The sequence below is a fragment of the Chanodichthys erythropterus genome, chromosome 19, assembly GCF_024489055.1.
Source record: "Chanodichthys erythropterus isolate Z2021 chromosome 19, ASM2448905v1, whole genome shotgun sequence".
Classification (NCBI taxonomy): domain Eukaryota; kingdom Metazoa; phylum Chordata; class Actinopteri; order Cypriniformes; family Xenocyprididae; genus Chanodichthys; species Chanodichthys erythropterus.
Genome location: NC_090239.1, coordinates 26,061,796 through 26,078,005, shown reverse-complemented (window position 1 = coordinate 26,078,005; position 16,210 = coordinate 26,061,796). Strand labels below are relative to the sequence as shown.

The 16,210-nt window shown below is 42.9% G+C and overlaps 1 pseudogene; it reads right to left on the bottom strand.

The window, feature by feature from the left end:
* LOC137007541 (uncharacterized) overlaps positions 1-16,210 on the bottom strand; it is a 90,120-nt pseudogene that overhangs the window by 30,443 nt on the left and 43,467 nt on the right.

The window sequence follows — 16,210 nt, the reverse complement described above, 5'->3', positions numbered from 1 at the left end:
TATTTAAAATATGACACTTACCACTGCTCTTGAAGACTGAGGGTCAATGGACATTGAAAGTCCAAGGGACATGTTGACAGCCTCATTGGTGACTTTTGAATTAAAAAAATGTGGATTTTTATTTTTATTTTTTAGAAAAACTAATATGGATAATGAAACTAGTATCTTATATTAAATGCTTGTAACCGTAATTTAAGTACCGGTAATGGGCAGTGGCTTGCAGTTTCCTTGAGTCACAGCACAGAGATATATTTGTCCTCTTTGAGTTTGACTGAGTTGTATTAAAGGATCACTCACAAGTAGACTGAAAGAAGACAGGAGGAATATGAGAACATGTTAAATCATTTGGTTGGTTGGGTGTGCTGTTTGAGCATGATACAAAATCCTTTGAATGTGTTACAAAATTGTTTTAATTAAGGGTGTGAATTTTTCGATTGTCCTCCAGGTTTTGATCCAGTGTGTTAATTCTTTTTTTTGTGTGTGTTTGTGTGTTTTAATTTTTCTGTACAGCACTTTGGTTGTAACCTCTGTTGTTTTGAAATGTGCTTTATAAATCACTAAACTAAACTAAACTAAACTAAAATCTTATGGTACAGCAATCAGTACATCAGAAAAACATCAGTTCAACAATTTCCAGACACTTTCATGACTGTAATCATGATATAAAACAGTTCATTCATATAGTAATTGAAAAAGTAGCAAAGAAGAGGTGGACATGTAGAAAAAAAAATGTTTACAACGGATACTGAATGCATCAGTTGAAGTATATGTTTCTCTGGGTCTTAAAACCTTAATGTCATGATACTGCTCTGAGACTCGAAGACTAAGGATCCACATGCAGTAATTTATTAGAAGGATAATCCAAAAGTATGACAGTATGACAATTCAAAAACACAGTCAAAAAACAGGCAAGAGGTCCAAACACAAACAAGCAGTCCAAAACAGATAGGCCTACAAGGCAGGATAACAGAAAAACAGAGACAGATCCAGAACACAGGCAACAGGGTCAGTAAACAGGTCAGGGTCAGTAAACAATCATGGATGATAAGACCAGGCAATGAACTATGGGAAATTAAGTCCATGATGGTGTGACAAAAGTCCAGGGTGGAGTGCCCTCTGGTGGCAATTATGGGCACTCTTACAGGGGATCGTGACATAGCCCTCCTCCCAAGGAGCAGCTTCCAGGAGCTCCCATCTAAAAATGTCCAGGAGGGAGGCGGAGCGGAGGCGGACTAGGGGACAGGATGGAGGGCCAGGTCCATAAAGTGGAAGAGGGCATGAAGACTGAGGCAGAGCAGGCAGCCAGGGTAGGCTGAGCAGGTGGGCAAGGCGGAGCAGGCTGATCAGATGACCAGAGTGGCACAGGCGACATCGAGACAACTCTCCTGTTTCCTTTAACCTTATTTTTATAAATCATGATCTGTCATTTGTATACTTCATTTATTTATTTCAAATTATGTTGTCCTGGTATTGTATAGATAATAGGTTTGTGTAGGAGTTAGATTAAATGGTTTACGGAAGAAGGCAAATATCTGAAACGTCTGTTATGTAGGCTATGTTGCATTGCTTAAAGGGAGTGCAGATCATTCTGTTCTTTTGAAATAAATCTCCAGCTTTTTACATACCCTGAGTCAGTGGAACACTGTGGTTTTGTTTCTTTTTTCTCATTAACTGTCATTTGCTGCCATTATATAAAAAAAAAAAAAAAAAAAAATATATATATATATATATATATATATATATATATATATATATAAATATATATATATATATATATATTTTTTTTTTTTTTTTTTTTCAGAATATTATACAAGTTTCACGAATATTATCCAATTTTATTAATGTGGTTGAAGGCGAGTGATACGCAGTGTCTTCCACAGATTACGATGAATGTTGTCAAAGGAATTGTGGGGTTGGAGAAGGGCTTTAAATTGGATGTTTCAATATTGACGACATTGAAAGTAAGTATTCTCAAGCTAACAAGCCAGCCATCTTTGTGTAACATAGTCCACTGCAAGTTTGCAGAACCCAGGTGCAGGTTATTGAAACAAAGTGACATAAAATATAATCCAAAACAGGATTGACATAGACTTGACACAAGACTTAAAGGGTTAGTTCACCCAAAAATGAAAATTCTGTCATTAATTACTCACACATCCGTAAGACGGATTTTCAGAACACAAATTAAAGCTGCAGTCCGCAACTTTTTTTGGTTAAAAATTATCCAAAATCAACTTTTGAACAAGTACATAACCAGCCAATGTTCAAAACTATCTGATTATCTTGTCTCGATTCACGACGGTTAGCTTGTAATAATGTTTTATAATAAGAGCATACTGGCGGATTTCCGCGGGAAATTCAAGCATGCAGCAGTTCCTCTGTGCGTCATTACGTCACGTCCGTACACAGAAAGGAGTCCCGTCAAGCGGCTCAGTTACATCATGTGAGGAAGCTGCCGGTAGCAGCACGTTTATAGCCTGTTCTCACAGCAGCTGAAATAATTAAACTTATCATTTTGATGGCGGATTGTAATCCACAAAGGTCCAAATGACATGCATCAGTGACAACTGGAGATTCACCCGTAGCCAAAAAGCAAAAGACTTCGGACTGTGGAGTGGATACAGAAATTGAAATCTACAGGACAGGTCGCTAATACACACTAAATACACAGTCACGCAGTGCTGATGTTGTTAACATTAACAATTTGAGAATAATATAACAGTAATAATAATTTGCACGGTTTGGTGTGATCAGAGCTAAGCGATCGTTTGATTTAATCATCATTGGCAGCGCGATTTATTGTAGGCCTAATGCTTTTTTCCTCAGTTGGTCAGAACAAAAGTGGCAGACATGTTGCTTACTTGTTCAGATGATATTTTCCAGTGAAAATTCTTATATTGGTCATACTTTCAAGACGTAGAATCTGTGATTCTGAAATACAGTATTCACACCGGTGCGGTGACTCACAGCAAGCATTAGATTTATCCGCGCTGACGAGCCGTGCCGAGGCACAACGCATGTACAGATAACTGTTCCGCATATGACTGCAATCGCATGTTTCAAACAGAGATCGCGACAAAGAGGAAAAACTGCGGACAGCAGCTTTAAGATATTTTAGTTGAAATTCGATGGCTCCGTGAGGCCTCCATAGGGAGCAATGACACTTCCTCTCTCAAGATCCATAAAAAAACTAAAAACATATTTAAATCAGTTCATGTGAGTACAGTGGTCCCATATTAATATTATAAAGCAACCAGAATATTTTTGGTGCACCAAAAAAACTAAATAATGACTTATTTAGTAATGGACGATTTCAAAACACTGCTTCAGGAAGCATCGGATCATAAATGAATCAGTGTATCGAATCAGCTGTTCAGAGCGCCAAAGTCACGTGATTTCAGCCGTTGGCAATTAGACACGCGATCTGAATCATGATTCGATACACTGATTAATTTTGCTCCCAAGCTTCCTGAATCAGTGTTTTGAAATCGTCCATCACTAAATAAGTCATTATTTTGTTTTGTTTTTTGGCGCACCAAAAATATTCTTGTCGCTTTATAATATTAATATTGAACCAGTGTACTCACATGAACCGATTTAAATGTTTTTAGTACCTTTATGGATCTTGAGAGAGGAAGTGTCATTGCTCCCTATGGAGGCCTCACGGAGCTATCAGATTTCAACTAAAATATCTTAATTTGTGTTCCAAAGATTAACGAAGGTCTTACGAATGTGGAACGGTATGAGGGTGAGTAATAAATGACAGAATTTACATTTTTGGGTGAACTAATAGCTAACTAATAACCCAGAGCTAAGTGAACTAATAGCGGGTGCATACTGAGCGATTTTGGCCACGATTTGGTCATCTCAGACAAATTTCGAGAATCCTAAAAGATTCATATAAAAATCTGTAGTCTTTGATCGCTAGTTTGACCATGTTCACTGACAACCGATTATATTTACATTTACATTTATTCATTTGGCAGACGCTTTTATCCAAAGCGACTTACAAGTGAGGAATATAACAAGCGAGTTGTCATGAGGCAAATAGACAAGAAGTGCTCTCAATGAAAGTTTCAGACATTGCTCAGAGTATCATAAGCTACAATGGCAAGGGATTAAAGGAAGTGAAAGAATAGGTAATGAAAGGATAGGGTTTTTTTTTTTTTTTTTAGATGAGGTTAAGTGCTCACGAAAGCTGTCTTTCAGCTGTCTTTTGAATATTGCCAGGGATTCTGCATTCTGGATGAAGGCAGGAAGATCGCTCCACCAGCACGGAGCAGTGAATGAGAATGTTCTGATAAATGACAGTTGTGATCAAATTTGACCTCCAATGAAATTCTGGTAGTATCAGAAGATTTGGTGCACAGTCCTGCAGTGTAATTTCTCCTACGACAAACGTCAAATTGTCTTCGTTTTTCAAGATAAGCCGTGATCAAAATTAATGCTAGAGATTTCTTTGTTAGCCACCATTTCAGCCCTGTGTGTAATGCAGCTCACTGTCACCGAACGTGTTTAGGTCAATGATGTAAAACTCCAGACAAGTTTTCAAGCTTGCGTCTGTTTTTAACGCGTCTTGACTGTCATACAGTCTGACATATAGGACAGCTGAGACCCCACAGTGTGACAAGAGGATCATGTTCGTACAGTATGACAAGCAACAATCATACAGGACTATTATAAATTGCACAGTGTGCATCCGCCTTTAGCGTGAACATGAATACACTCACCAAACAATTGGTTACATGAACAAGGTTAGACAAATGAACAATGAAATATGAGGGCTATTTATACACAAAATTAATGAGCAAACAAGGGACACCTGTGCACCATCAAACAATGAACCAATGAGAGCAGAGCAGAGTATCACATGACGAGACAAACCAATGAAAACATGACACATAAGACAAGAGGCTCTTTCGAGCTGCATCTGCGCTGCACTGATGACATCAAAGTACTGCGAGAGCGATTCAAAAGAATAAGTCGTATGCTCTCCAAATGCTCTCGCTGTAATTTGATGTCATACACCGATCGGTCTTCGCAGCGCAGATGCATCTCGAACAAGCCTATTGGAAGCACAAGACATGATCACATGAGGGCAAGGAAATCATGAAACTTGGCTAAGGCAAACTACAAAATAAAAGTCATGAAAACAAACATAACCCAAACCCATTGTTACACTTTGTTGGTGGCAGTTCATATTCTTAAACTTTCAGTTCCCTTTCGTGGGAACTATCGACGCTGCGTGAAACGCATTGGGAACCTTCTGCGTGATATCGTCATTGAAGCACTCCTGTATCCAACCAATCGTGTAACGAGACGTCAGAGGCGGGTGACGTCACGGACCAGGAAACTATAAAGCATGCCCGGATGCAGAGAACGCTAGCTTCTGTTATCTTCAGCAAGCGCTCTATGTTATCCCGTGTGTCTTATTTATTGTTGTCTGTCCATATATATATATATTTCTCTGGTCTCACTCTTCGTCTGAGGACAAGAGTTGCAGCAACAAGTGTGTGTGTGTCTAAAGATCGCTGTTGTGCGTCTTATTGTTTGTCATTCTCTCTCTCTCTCTTTGTCTGAGGACAAGAGGTGCAGTACAAACATACATACATACACACCCATAAGACACAAATATAAAAGTAAGAAATGGCGGATGAAAGCAGCAAGCGATTCAGGAAGTGTGTGCATCCCTGTACTCGCTTTATCCCCGACGGGGATACACACGATATGTGTGTTATTTGCCTGGGGGTTGAGCACGCGCAGGCAGCTCTCGAGGGAGCTGTCTGCGTGCATTGTGAAAGGCTCACCCTCAGAGTGCTGCGATCTCGCCGGGCACTCTTTGATAAAGCGGAGGGTGCCTCGGTTGGTGTCCCCCGCGGATCGGGTCCCGCTGCTGCCGAGGCAGAGCGAAGGCTCCATTCGTGGGGTTCACAAATGGATCTGGCAGCGGGGGTTGAGACGGGCCCCGCCCTATCTCTCCCTTTAGCTGCCAGACCCACTGTCTCTCCTGCCGTGGTGGAAGCACGCCCAGCGGTTTCTTCCCCTCGGGGAGAGACATCGGCACTTCATCTGTCTTCATCTGAGGATGTTGACGTGATGAGTGTCGAAGCAGCGGATGAGGAACCGCCATCCTCTTCCGCTGCACATGAGGAGCTCATGGAGGTAGTGGCCAGAGCTGTTGCCAAATTAAATATTAGCTGGCCAGAAGCAGAGCGGGGAGATGTAAAGCCCAAAAGCAAACTCGATGAGCGCTTTCTCCCCGCGCGGTCACTACCTCCACGTCGGTGCTTGCCGTTCTTTCCGGATCTACACACTGAGGTGTCTAGATCTTGGAACAGACCGGTTCAGCATAGAGTGCTCAGCCCCCAGACCTCGGTCTATAGTAATATCGTGGGGCTGAAACAGTGTGGCTATGCGGCGATGCCCCGGGTTGAAGAGACGCTCGCGGGCTATCTCTCACCCGAGTCGGCGTCGTCCCTAAAAGCACCGACGTTGCCCACCAAGCCCCTTAAGACTACATCTAACTTGGTGGGCAAAGCTTATGCGGCAGCAGGGCAGGCAGCAGCGTGTCTTCACACCATGGCGCTGCTGCAAGCTTATCAAGCTGAAGTGCTGGGGGAAATAGATGCCAGCGGGGAGGCCACATTTGAGTGCATCCAGGAACTGCGCATGGCGACAGACCTGGCTCTCCGTGCCACCAAGGAGACGGCTAAGGAAGTGGGCCGTTCTATGGCAGCCCTGGTGGCCACGGAGAGGCACTTGTGGCTGAACCTCTCCGACATAAGGGACAGAGATAAGTCTGCCCTTATGGACGCGCCGCTGTCTCCTGCGGGCCTCTTCGGTGACGCAGTTACAACTGTCGTCGAGAGGTTCCAGGAGACCAAGAAACAATCTGCGGCGTTTCAGAGGTTCCTCCCCCGCCGGTCTAAAATCCCCGCCGAGACTGTTGGGCGGGAGCAGTCTCGGCCCGCAACGAGCTCCTCAGCGCACCACAGAGCGCAGCAAAAGATCAGTGTGGCCGCCCGTGCTCCCCCACGTAGATTCTGGGGACAGGGGCGGGCTGCACAGAAGCCTTCTCAGCCCAAGACCGACCTGCGGGCTGTCATTGTGGCGCGGAAGGCCTCTAAAAGCGGTCCTGATATCTGTGGGTCAGGACCCAGGAGGGCGGCCCCCGTCTGGAGGAAGCGTGGTGTTGAAACACCTGGCACCCGCTTCCATCCAGCGCCCTCCGGGGACCACGCTATCTTCACCATCCAGTGTGCGTCGGGTCCCCGCCAATCCTCCGAGGAGGGTTGGCCTGCACTTGATTCGGCTGACTTCTGCCGGCACGCCGTTTCAGAGCGCCGAGCCAAGTGCTCAAAAAACACCAGAGGCCAGTCTCGAGAGACTGGTTCCCTTAGTAGATTTTCTAGAAGAATGGAAAACTCTACCGAATATATAAAATTGGGTGCTGCTCATGATAGAAAAGGGGTACAGAATTCAGTTCGGGTCTCGCCCGCCCAGATTCAATGGGGTCCTTCCCACAGTGGTGACCCCCGAGCAGTCTCTGGTTATGGAACAGGAAGTTATGACACTTTTGCAAAAAGGAGCTATAGAAAGGGTTCCTCCTCCCAGCAAGCTGTCAGGCTTTTACAGCCGCTACTTCATAGTTCCAAAGAAGGATGGGGGACTTCGTCCTATCATAGATTTACGGGTGTTAAATCAGTCTGTACAAAAACTGAAATTCAAGATGCTTACACTCAAACAGATCATTCCCCAAATCAGGTCCGAGGACTGGTTTGTGACGATAGACTTGAAAGATGCATACTTTCATGTGTCCATCCATCCTTCTCATTGGAAGTTCCTCAGGTTTGCTTTCGGGGGCGAAGCTTACCAGTACAAGGTTCTTCCGTTTGGCCTATCATTATCACCCCGCACATTCACGAAGTGCGTGGATAAAGCCCTGGCTCCTTTGAGACTCCAGGGCATTCGCATACTGAATTACATCGACGATTGGTTGATTCTAGCTCGCTCAGAGCAACAAGCAGTTCAACATCGAGATGTTGTTCTGTCTCACATGAAAAGGCTTGGGCTGAGGCTCAATGCCAAGAAGAGTGTGCTGATACCGGCTCAGACCACCAATTATCTAGGTGTTATGTGGGATTCCACAATAATGCGGGCACGTCTGACTCCTGCCCGTGTGAGCTCTGTTCTGTCAGCCGTAAAAGGGGTGAAGTTAGGCCAGTCTCTCACTGTGAAACAGTTTCAGAAACTGTTGGGTCTAATGGCAGCTGCGTCCAACATAATTCCTTTTGGCCTCCTGCATATGAGACCCCTACAGTGGTGGCTCAGGACCAGGGGGTTTTCCCCGAGGGGGAACCCTTTTCGAATGATCAAAGTCACACGGCGATGCCTTCGTGCTCTAGCCGTGTGGAAAGACCCCTGGTTCCTGTCCCAGGGTCCCGTGTTGGGAGCCTCTGGTCGTCGCGCAATGCTTACGACAGACGCTTCCCTCACGGGCTGGGGAGCGATCATGAGCGGTCGCTCAGCTCAGGGTCTTTGGGAGGACCATCATCTCTCCTGGCATATAAATCGGCTGGAGATGATGGCGGTGTTTCTAGCACTAAAACACTTTCTCCCAGACCTGAGAGACCATCATGTGCTGGTCCGCACAGACAATATGTCAGTGGTCTCTTATATAAACCATCAGGGGGGTCTACGGTCTCGCCAACTAAATTACTTGGCCCGTCGGATCCTCCTGTGGTCTCAGGGGAAGCTGCTTTCGTTGAAGGCAGCCTATATCCCCGGGAGTCAGAATGTGGGGGCGGACGCCCTGTCGAGGCAGGGGCCGAGGCCCAGGGAGTGGAGACTCCATCCAGAAGTGGTGGATCTCATTTGGAAAAACTTTGGTCAAGCACAAGTAGACCTGTTTGCTTCGGGAGAGTCAACCCAGTGTCCGCTCTGGTACTCCCTCACGCATCCAGCACCCCTGGGTCTGGATGCCATGGTACAGACGTGGCCGAGGCTACGTCTGTACGCATTTCCCCCGTTCGCTCTGCTCCCACGAGTCCTGGAGAAAGTACGCCAGGAAGGGGTCAGCCTGATACTGGTGGCCCCATACTGGCCGACCCGCATATGGTTCTCGGACTTGGTGTCCATGATAGACGGCGCTCCGATGGAGCTCCCCTTGAGACAGGATCTTCTATCTCAGGCGGGCGGCGCGATAATACATCCCCGCCCAGAACTATGGAAACTATGGGCCTGGCCTCTGAGGGGGACAGGTTCATAGAAGCTGGTCTCTCATCTGAGGTTGTTGAGACCATACTTAGCTCCAGGGCTCCCTCCACGAGGAAGCTTTACTCTTATAAGTGGAATCTATTCTCTACCTGGTGTAGACAACATGAAACGGACCCTGTCCGTGCTCCTATCAGCTTTGTGCTATCTTTTCTCCAAGAAAAATTCTCGGAGGGCTTATCCTATTCAACCTTGAAGGTTTATGTTGCGGCTATATCAGCCTATCATGTTGGGGGGGATTCCTCGGTCGGTCGAGACCCCCTCGTGTCACGCTTCCTCCGTGGTACACTGAGGCTGAGGCCTCCAGTGCGCACAAGGACCCCGGTCTGGGACTTATCAGTGGTTCTACGTGGGTTAGCTGAGGCTCCCTTTGAACCGCTGGAGGAGGTGTCTGCAAAGTTTCTGACTTTAAAGACGATTTTTTTCTCTAAAAAGAATTGGAGATCTTCAGGCCCTTTCAGTGGCCCCCTCGTATCTGGAGTTCGCTCCTGGAATGGTGAGGGCATTTCTTCATGCTAGACCTGGCTATGTGCCTAAGGTCCCCACCAATGTCCCGGGTCCCATTGTGCTTCAAGCTTTTCATCCTCCTCCTTTTATATCCTCGGATCAGGAAAAACTAAATCTGCTTTGCCCAGTGAGGGCTTTGGACGTTTATGTCCACAGAGCTGCCCTGTGGCGTAAAACAGAGCAATTGTTCGTCTGTTACGGTTCTCCAAATAAAGGTGGACCGGCGTCCAAGCAGAGGATGAGCAAGTGGGTGGTTGAGGCCATCTCACTTGCATATAAAGTGGTCGGACAGTCCTCTCCCTTTAACGTCCGCGCTCATTCCACAAGGGGTATGGCAGCATCAAGAGCTTTGATGTCTGGCGTCTCTATGAGTGACGTTTGTGATGCAGCTGGATGGTCAAGCCAGCACACATTTATCAAATATTATAACCTTGATGTGGGCTCCACTCCGGGGTCCTCCGTACTGTCGAGCTAACATAACAAGCATTTGAAGTACGGCACAGTTGGGATTGCGTTCCCAATGCGTTTCACGCAGCGTCGATAGTTCCCACGAAAGGGAACGTCTCGGGTTACGGATGTAACCCTGGTTCCCTGAGTAAGGGAACGAGACGCTGCGTCTCTCGCCGTACCCCTGCATGCTTGCGAGAGCTTGCTTCAGATTTTCCACAGAAGCTACTGTCTCTGCATCCGGGCATGCTTTATAGTTTCCTGGTCCGTGACGTCACCCGCCTCTGACGTCTCGTTACACGATTGGTTGGATACAGGAGTGCTTCAATGACGATATCACGCAGAAGGTTCCCAATGCGTTTCACGCAGCGTCTCGTTCCCTTACTCAGGGAACCAGGGTTACATCCGTAACCTGAGACGTTTTCTATCTATTAAACATTTCCCGATCTTCTGGTTCACTGTGAATGTCACTAATTTTGTGCATTTTTTTCAGTTTCACATAAGGATGACAGGAGAGATCAGCTTGAGGGCGAGTCGTTTCAGATCTATGAGGAAGTCAGAGAAGTCACATAGCTGGAGAGTAGGCAGACAAACCTATAGAACTGAATGATGGATTTATTGTTCATATTTTAAAATGAAGTTTCTATAAATTTCTACATTTATAGAAATGTAAGGATAATGAATCTATTCAGTGGAAAAGTTTAACACTTTATAAGGAAAGATGTCTTGTCTTGTTTATGCATATATCCTATCTATTTGGGGTTATTCATTTATTATTTTGTCATCAGTTAATCTTTACAGATTGTGTTAAGGGACTACAACCCTGTCACACTGTTCCACTGTAGCTGTCGCTGTGTTGCAGTGTTGCTCACATGTGTAACCACATTTTTGCACTACTTTACCAGATGGCAGACTTCTCTGAGCTTCACATCAGTACAGTTCCTCCAGTTCGCAGCTGTACTGAAACTGAGCAGAGCTGCCACAAACCCAGAACAAATTTAAGTGAATTTTTACAAGGTTTTTAAGAATGAGTAATGGTTACTCCAGTGTTTTACAATCATGTTCCTTGAGACACGTAAACTGTACATGTTTTAAATTCAACTCACAAGTTTGTTTCTAGACTAAAACCTAAAATGTGTCTGTTAGATAAGTGAGCTGTCCAAGAAATGTACTGTTGGTATCTGACTGAGTATTTTATCTATCTTATAAAAAACAATTGTAGAATTAGTTTGCTTACTATAAAAGCTAGAAGTGTTTTGAGGCCTCTTGGCCTATGTGACTATAAGGGTTCGATTTAGGGCTGTGAATCTTTGGGTAGACTGCGAATTGATTTGATTTACGATTCATTGGTATTCGATTCAACTCAAGAACGATTTTTGCAAATTCAAAACAATTCAATTTGAGATGATTCACATTAAAATTCGATGCGATTTGATTAATTTGATTCGATTCTGCATTTTAATATGCATTCATAGGGTTATTGAAATGCATCCCAAACAAAGCACGCTTTGTTCTCTTTATATGGAACATATTCCTGTTTTACGATGATTCCGAAAACGCGCTGGGTATCTACTGTTGTTATAGTAACGAACACAACTTTAATGTGCATCTGATAGATAAACCATGCGCTCTTATTTCAGTATAGACCCTTTTACTGTTTGTACACAATGATGACATAGCAACGTATGCGCGCGCATTTTGGCAACGGAAGTGGTGTTGTTCCCCATAGGTTCTAACGTGTTAGCAACTCCGAAAGTGATATATATATCTACAGCTTCATGAGCAGATTAAGGAACACAGACAGATAAAGTTATTTTAAAAAGTTGACTTTATCAAATGGTATCCGGCTATTAGATCCGTGTAGTCGAGTGGATAGAAGACGTTGGCAGATGGCCAAATACAGTGACCAGATATATATACATAAACCAGGGCTCTCAAGTTTTAAAGACAGGTAAGAATGACAAATATCCAACAACATGACATGATTTTTAAAGTGACCAATAACATCGACGATGTAATACACTATAATTTATTTAGTGCTAATAAAATTATTAAGCCTATTTGGAGAGAGAGATGTTTAATGTGACAAAATGTCAGTCATCGTGTGATAACGGAAATATAACTAGGTCTAGACTATGAGCAGGTGTTTTCAGTGAACAGGCTGTAAAACTGTTGACTAAGTTCAGACACTCACGAAAAACTAATGCTGATTATCTGGGAAACATTCTCTAACAGCAGTCAAGTTGTCATTGTTTGTGTCAAACAAGCTGTGAATTTGTAACATTAAAATAGGAGATCATGACTTATTCTGTGCTCAAAGTGATGCTCAGAGCTGTTTTCCTCTGTGGGTTAACGAGGATGATGGCGAACAATTCCAGGATGTGCTTTTTTTTCATTGGTTGTTGCGTTAAATCTTACCCGGATACAATAGTGCTATTTTCTGATTGGCTACTGTGTAGCCTCTTTCTTTTTTTGATTGGCTGATAAGTGGTAGACTACTCCAGGGGAGACGCGCTTGATTCCTGCCCGGCACAGCGGCATATTAAATATATGAAAAATAGTTTTTCTGCGTGCAAAATACAATGTGTGGCGGGCAGGGGCGTAGCAGCCATTTTAAAAGTGGGGGGGACAGCTGTATGGTGATGTGACCCAAAGCTGATATTCATAATAATAAATTCTAAATAGAATACCAATTGGCATTTTACAGCACCCTAGTGGCAATTTTGGGAACATGCCGTGATAGCTTACAGGAACCTATTTTTGTGAAATCATCCTCAAAATTTAAAAATACTGCAGGACTTTGAGACCAATGTGAGACCACCTATACTTTATTTAGATAAAGATATTTTATGATATTTAAAATATTTCAGTTACACTACGTTTGAACAATAACTTTTCTTACTTCTTAATAGTTGTGTTAAATGAGTATACAGATTACATCTACAGTAATTTTATACAGCATACATTTTATGAAAATATATCAATAACACCTAAAAAAATATATTTACAAGTTTTTAATATTTTCAAGATCGAAGTGAGATTTTTAATCAAAACTTCCAAACTGAATTATACATTAATATACATTAATTAATATAATTATAATTATACATTAATTAATACAGTAGTTAACACTATTGGAACAAACAGCCTTTATACATAAAACTAATTTTATTTAACAGTTTGAACATAAAATAGAAAATGTTATCTTTTTTTTCTAGCGATTATCGTTGATTTGATTGCACAGATCCTATTTAAACTGAGCTGACCTAGACAATGACGTCTCTGCATTCAATAATAAAATGCCTTAAACTGGAAATTCAGTGTTTAATCTTGTCATTATAAATTACTCTATTCTCCTATTTGATACTGTTCAGTGCTTTGACACAATCTGTATTATTAAAAGCACTAAATAAAGGTGATTGATGGTTGATCTTTTGTTTTAAGGAATTAAATTGATGTGTAATTCCTTAAAATGTTGGCAAGCAGTTCCAATTAAGAAAACACTGCCTTAAAATAGTCAATCTGCTTTTTTTATACAAATCGCACCTGTACACATTCTGGAGAGGTTGAGCAACTGTCCCCTCTCTGTCAGTGACGTCACAGCCTGCCTTTCCTACAGACCAGTTAGGACATAAAGTAGAATATTTACATAAAGTATAAAAATATATATATTTTAAATTTGATAAAGTATTTTAAGATATTCGGTTCAAAACAATTTTGATTTATTGTGAAAGGATAATTCTACTCCGCGAGCAGCACGTTGGCAACAAAAGACAGAAGAAACCAATAATTTGTTACGTCTCATTTAGCAGACGCTTTTATACGCGACGTGACGAGGTCCATACGGGTTCTGTTGTCTTTTGACGTTACAGTAACAGTTTAAATCATAACATGAAAACTTTATTGCGTGATTTGTGTCATTGCAACATACTGTAACATACTTACAGTGTGTGTTTGAAAAAAGGATGTAATCGTCCTTTGCTTTTTTCTGGGGTGCATTTTATCCCAGACGGCCTGATAGCAAAGTGAATGAACGAACGAAAACTCACAACAGCAACAAGAGATTTGAAGCTCATAGCAGACGCGCCCAAGAGATGATTCGCTCTGTGATTGGCTGAATGTTAGTTCACTGAAATCTAAGTAACAAATCAGAGAACACTGCCGGTGCCGGAAATATTCACGCTGGATCCCAAAAAATAAAAAATAGCAGGGGTCAGAATCACCTGTTTCTAAAAGTGCGGGGGACGTGTCCCCCCCGTCCCCCCCGGTTGCTACGCCCCTGGTGGTGGTAGTGCTTGAAAAAAGACCGAAATGAGTGACTGTCACGCTCAGTGCGTTACACTTGAGAGCCCTGAAAAACTTTCAGAGTTGCTAACACGTTAAAACCAATAGGCAACAACACCACTTCCGTTGCCAAAATGCGCGCACAACTATTTGATCACGTGGGCTGTAAAAGGGTCTATTGTTAATGTTGTAGTTATTTCGCACATTCAGTTTAACAACATAAAGTTACATTTTTTTATTGTTCATTGGAACTATGCTTATGCATTTAGACACTTACATTATGTGTTTGCTCCATCCATGCATAAGAGAGCTGTCATCTGCTCATGTGAATAGCAGTGGCCATCCTGAGGAAAGCTCAAACGTGGGCTGCTCAAAAAGGTGTTGATGAGAGCTACGGACGGAGCGCGAGCGCAATCCAGTGAAAAGCGGTAAAGAGTGCAGTGCGTATCTGTGAAGGAGAGCTGTATGTACATGAATGACGGCGCACAACGTCTCCATCAATTTGTGCATGTAGTAATTTAATTTTTAGGTATTTTAAAGCACAGAATCACCATAGAGTAGCAATTAATTTGATTCTTAGCATTTTACATCGCTTATTAATGATTCGCGATTTAAAAAACATGTTTCGAGATTGATACATATGCATCGTCAGGATTCATAAGTGATGCATTGAGAAAACGAGTGAATTGTTACAGCCCTAGTCAGATGTGTCTGAGAAGTTAACTTGGCCACTAAGCATATTTTGCTGGTAATTTTCCACCAGACAACAGATGGCTGTGAAATGAAAAATATCATTGTTAAGCGTGTCATGTGAAGGCTTCTTGCCTCTGGGGAGTGTTGATTGTGTTTGCTACAATGTTTCATTTTGCCTGTGGGAGAATTCCACCATGAGAAATTACGTTAAAAGTAGTTGGCAGTCGACCGCCCTTACAAAGAGAAATATCTCTTGCATAAGCAACACCTGCAGTTTGATTGGTGAAGTGACTGTGGTGAAAATGTTGGAGAGTACATGGGAGACTCAAAGAGGAGAAAGGGAAAAGATCCCCTGTAAATGAGATCATGGAAAAGAACTGTAGGGGTAGATCTTACACTGTTTTAGAAAGAAAAATGTATAAAAACTGTGCCCTGGTTAGAGAGATTTAGATGTTGCAAAGCCCAGCAAAGTCCTGTCAGTGGCCGCTAATGGCTTAAGGTGCACACTGCAATCAATTACAGATTTAATGTAGTATAAAAATAATATGCGATTTTTCACCATTTGGACAAAGATAGTTCACCATTATTTATTTATTTATTAATTTACTGTTTTTGTCATTTACTGACCCTCATGTCGTTCCAAACCTGTATGACTGACTTTCTTCTGTGGAACACAAAAGGAGATGTTAAAGGTGCTAAAGAGGATGTTTTGTTTTGTACATTTTTGCAATATTACTTGAAACTGTCTTTACTAACTGATAAAGGACTATTTATTAGGTACACGGAAAGGGATAATATTAATATACATCATCTGTGCACGAGGTAGGGCCTTAAAAACATCAGCCAATCGTTTATGCAATCATTGCGTAAACGATTGGCGCTCTGGCTTGTCCATCACTGCCATGACGTTCCTTGTGAGAGACAAGCATGGCTGCGCGCTCCAGTATCTTTCCACACTCTACAGGCGCCGCATGCAGTGTTTTTGTCAGGAGACAGGAGTAACAAG